General features: G+C 32.4%; 1 long non-coding RNA gene across 1 annotated transcript; it reads right to left on the bottom strand.

Moving 5' to 3' along the window:
• Positions 1–256: 256 nt before the first annotated feature.
• LOC106094539 (uncharacterized) lies at positions 257–1,086 on the bottom strand. The gene is made up of 2 exons (XR_001222572.2): positions 1,053–1,086; positions 257–979 (listed from the first exon to the last, which is right to left on the bottom strand). It is a non-coding gene; the product is annotated as an uncharacterized LOC106094539 (long non-coding RNA).
• Between the last annotated feature and the right edge of the window lie 4,431 nt (positions 1,087–5,517).

Here is a 5,517-nt window from a genome sequence, read left to right as displayed (position 1 = left end):
ATTATTTGATGACATCGCCAACACGTCCCTCCAGCCAGGCCTGAAAGGCCAACAACACTTCTGGTGCGTTGACAAGAATATAAATGTGACGCTATCTTTCCTTATAGCCTCCTTCGTCTTGTATTGAATTGATACCAAATGGTATTAAAAATCTTTGCCAATGACGTGAGCAAAATAATACCAGGCGGTATTGGCAAAGTACCATCATTTTTCTATTAGTGTAGTTATTAACATAAATAATCGAAACAAAATAAGATTAAAATTATTTTAAATGGCTTTTATTTTGGTTCATTAAGGGTTGAATCATGGCGAAACAAATAAAGGTGGCCTCATTTGTACAACAACCACAAATCATATGGTGCATTCCGCCATCTTGCCATCAAGCCGATCGACGTTTTGTGCGTACGTGAGCAGAGAATATGCGAGAAAGAAGATGACAACAAAGAGGATGCAAACAAAAATTTTACATCTTAATACCGTCAAACTTGGCCGGCTGTTAACTGCTGTTCGCGTGAGACCAGCTTTATAGATCCGCCTTGAGTTGGAATATTCATTAAGGTTTGGTACTTAAAACAATAACAACTTGGTGCAAAAGTAACACATTGGTATTGAATCCAATACTAGTTCGGGTGTAAAGCTAGTACCAAACAGTACTAATCATTTTACATGTCATCCATACCATACGGTATTGCTTAAATATCAATACAGTATGGTATTGAAATGAGCACATTTGGTGTTAATTTGGGATGGCAAAACCACTGGCCATTTGCTGAAATAGTCCATGACCACTTGCACATAACGGTTTCCTGAGTCGTTGATTGGGAATGGTCCAGCTGCATCCATTGCTATCCTTTCAAACTTTGCTCTCGTATTATACTGCTGCAAGTGACCTCGACTTTTTCGTGTTGGAGCTTTAGCCTTCATACACCCAGAGAAAGGTTGATACCAAGCGTGCTCACTTCAGTATAATACGGTATTGCTAGAAAAACAACACCATATGGTACAAAATCACTACCGGATGGTATGAATGAGTAGTACCGTTTAATACTCACCTTGCTACCGAACTGGTATTGGTTTTTAGACCAATCTGTTTTGGTTTTAGCACCAGACCGTTATTGGTTTTAGTACTAAACCGTTGTTGATTTTTCCATCACCTAACCAAAAAATTCGTTGAAAATAATTTAGATCTAATTTTATTTCGATTTTTTATGTTAATACAATAATTACAAAATAATAATACATCATGACCAACATCAATTCCTTGTATTCAGCAATTGATTTCATATCCATCGATTCCCAGAAGTGTTTTTCATACGAATACACCAACACAGCATAGTTTTCCACACAATGTCGAAAATCGAAAGTAAACAAAATATTTTCCATTATTGATAGCAGTTGTGCAAATTCGCACAAATTTTTACTGGAAGTCGTTCGCGTACTTTATATGCCAGCAGAAGAAAGCGCGAGCGAAATAAAATGTTGACAGTTAGAAATTAGAGAACCTGCAAATTTTTACTGTGACTTTTTTGCCAGCACAAATTTTCAACTTTGATCATATTCAGGTCAGCTGTAAAGTAGCCTTTACATGAAAATACAAAAGCTAACGCTAAAATGGTTAGAAAAGGCAGAGGTGAAAAACAAATATAAATATTGTAAAAATGGATATCGAATTCATGCTCAACTCACAAATATCTTTAATTTGGGCCCCACATTACCATTGTCGGTAAACATGTACGATTTGTGGGTGTTTGTGGTCGCTAATACATGGCCCTCAAAATTGGATATCTGATTCGTTTTCTACTCTCAACTCATTTGAGTTCCATATTGACATGTTGGTCCAATTAATCTATTTGAGGTGATTTAGGTGCTAAAGCGCCACCTAGAAATTGGCCATAAATTTTAATGTCATATTCGTAACCTACTCCTAACATTCATTGCATTTGTATTTGTATTTGTATTTGTATTTGTATTTGTATTTGTATTTGTATTTGTATTTGTATTTGTATTTGTATTTGTATTTGTATTTGTATTTGTATTTGTATTTGTATTTGTATTTGTATTTGTATTTGTATTTGTATTTGTATTTGTATTTGTATTTGTATTTGTATTTGTATTTGTATTTGTATTTGTATTTGTATTTGTATTTGTATTTGTATTTGTATTTGTATTTGTATTTGTATTTGTATTTGTATTTGTATTTGTATTTGTATTTGTATTTGTATTTGTATTTGTATTTGTATTTGTATTTGTATTTGTATTTGTATTTGTATTTGTATTTGTATTTGTATTTGTATTTGTATTTGTATTTGTATTTGTATTTGTATTTGTATTTGTATTTGTATTTGTATTTGTATTTGTATTTGTATTTGTATTTGTATTTGTATTTGTATTTGTATTTGTATTTGTATTTGTATTTGTATTTGTATTTGTATTTGTATTTGTATTTGTATTTGTATTTGTATTTGTATTTGTATTTGTATTTGTATTTGTATTTGTATTTGTATTTGTATTTGTATTTGTATTTGTATTTGTATTTGTATTTGTATTTGTATTTGTATTTGTATTTGTATTTGTATTTGTATTTGTATTTGTATTTGTATTTGTATTTGTATTTGTATTTGTATTTGTATTTGTATTTGTATTTGTATTTGTATTTGTATTTGTATTTGTATTTGTATTTGTATTTGTATTTGTATTTGTATTTGTATTTGTATTTGTATTTGTATTTGTATTTGTATTTGTATTTGTATTTGTATTTGTATTTGTATTTGTATTTGTATTTGTATTTGTATTTGTATTTGTATTTGTATTTGTATTTGTATTTGTATTTGTATTTGTATTTGTATTTGTATTTGTATTTGTATTTGTATTTGTATTTGTATTTGTATTTGTATTTGTATTTGTATTTGTATTTGTATTTGTATTTGTATTTGTATTTGTATTTGTATTTGTATTTGTATTTGTATTTGTATTTGTATTTGTATTTGTATTTGTATTTGTATTTGTATTTGTATTTGTATTTGTATTTGTATTTGTATTTGTATTTGTATTTGTATTTGTATTTGTATTTGTATTTGTATTTGTATTTGTATTTGTATTTGTATTTGTATTTGTGTTTGTATTTGTATTTGTATTTGTATTTGTATTTGTATTTGTATTTGTATTTGTATTTGTATTTTATTATGATAAAACCCATACAAAAAACAGTGTCCTATATAAAGAATGGGTTAGTAAATTGATAAATACAATGAGTTCAACAAGTTTTCATTTAAATAGAACAATAATTGGTACAAAATACTTAACAATATAAGCAAAGTTACTGATACAATATTTAAGTTAAAAAAAAGGTTTAAACAAAATAAAAAAAGAAGAAAAAGAAACTTTAAAGAAAATTTAACAATTTAATCAAAGTTACTAATAAAATAAATTAAAAAATAGTTATAAAAAAACAAAACAAATAATTAATTAAAATGATTATAAATCAAAGATTTGAACTGTCGTTCATTACTTATAATTTGAATACTATTGGGAAGATTATTCCAGAGACGTATAGCATTAACAAAGAACTGTTGTTCAGATACACGATATTGATGACGTATTTGTATTACTTGTTTACCTCTTGTAGAGTTGGCAAAACTCAATACAGAAGCCAGATATGACGGTTAATTGGTATAAATTATCTTGTGGATCATTTGCAACAAGCGTATCTTAAGGAACGAGTTAAAAGAGACACCATATACTTGTCTGGCAAAGTCAGATACCCGGTCTCTTCTACGCAAACCAAAAATTTATCTAACGACATCGTTAAAGGCCACGTGCAATTTATTCCTATGAGTTACATCACAACCGTAAAAAACCTCGCAAGAGTGTAATGGTTTCGGCAGAATAAATGTCCTAGCCAAAAGCATTCTTATTGACAAAGGGGTATACTGTCGACTCATATATAAGTTTCGTAAAACGCCGTAGGTCCTGCCCACTGTCATACTGACATGATTCTTCCATGAAAGTCTGTCATCAAACTCCAAACCAAGGTTTCTTGCAGATGAAACAATCTCAATTGGGGCTCCAGCAATTGCCACATCAAGATTGGGCGGTATTGTCACCCGATTCCTACCAATTACAAGGCACTTTGACTTTGTTGGATTTAAAAGTAGTCCGTTGGCGTTTGCCCATGTGTTTATCTTATCCAAGTCATTATTTAGTCGAAGTACGCCATCGATCAGCCTCTCCGGCGAGGAGCTCATATACAGCTGCACGTTGTCGGCATACATATGAATCACAGTTGCGCAACTGTAAGAAGGAGTGGGCCCAATACAGACCCCTGTGGGACACCTCTTGAGACTGGAAGATAACTAGAACAGCGGCTATCAACACATACCGATTGGCTTCTATTCGTAAGATAAGAAAATATAAGATCCCTTGTTCTTTCAGAAAATTTAAATAAATGTTTCAGTTTAAGGCAAAGTATATTGGGATCAATGGAATCAAATGCTTTCGAATGATCTAAAAGAACAAGAAAGGCAACTTTATCGCTGTCAATATCACTCCTTACATCTTCAACTACTTTCAAAAGTGCAGTAGTGCAACTGTGCTTTGGCCGGAAACCAGATTGAAAATCTGTTAGCAGCGAATTATTCGCAATATATTCAGATATTTTCCGGTTGACTAAAGTCTCAAATATAAGTCCCATATAGCCATTTGAGTCCCATATAGCCAGGTTCGGCTAATATGCCCATTTTGTTGATTACTTGGGCTTATTTGTTATGCCATATTCGTGATCTACTTCCCAATACCTTTCATTTGAGCCCCATATTGACATGAACTCGAATATTTCTGTTTGAAGAAGATTTGGGGTTGGAGCGTCCCCCTGGGTGCTTGAATTTTAATATAATTTTCGTATTAAATTCTCCAATACCTATCTTTTGATATTCATACTGTTTACTTTTGTTTTTGGGTTTTTTAGTTTCTTTTTAAACGATTCATTTCGAGTTGTTTTTGGTATAAAAGTTGGAATTAAAAGTTCCAGCCTGTGTGGTGCTCATAGTTGTCCCATATGGGGTGGATGTGGTTGTTAGTAGCACCAGATTTCAACACAAAAATATTCACAAAGTCACCCGATCAAAACATGAGGAACCAAATTGATCACGTTGTGATAGATGGAAGGCATTCATCCAGCGTGTTAGATGTACGATCGATCCGTGGAGCGAATATAGATTCGGATCATTACCTTGTTGCAGCAAAGGTTTGCACCCGTTTGAACATGGCGAGGAAAGTACGATCTGACACTGCACGGAAGCTGGATATTGAAAAGCTGCAAACACAACAGATGGCAACGGCATACTCCACTCGGCTGCCCCAACTGCTTGATGAAAGCACTCCTTATTTCGATGATATAATGGCGCAGTGGCAAACCATTGCCCACTCCATAGAAAATGCCGCGACATCCGTACTGAGGTACCGGAAGCCTCCTCCAAAAAACCCATGGTACGACCACGAGTGTCAAGATGTTTCTGAGGC

The sequence above is a fragment of the Stomoxys calcitrans genome, chromosome 3, assembly GCF_963082655.1.
Source record: "Stomoxys calcitrans chromosome 3, idStoCalc2.1, whole genome shotgun sequence".
Taxonomy (NCBI): Eukaryota; Metazoa; Arthropoda; class Insecta; order Diptera; family Muscidae; genus Stomoxys; species Stomoxys calcitrans.
This window is presented reverse-complemented; position numbering and strand designations above follow the sequence as displayed.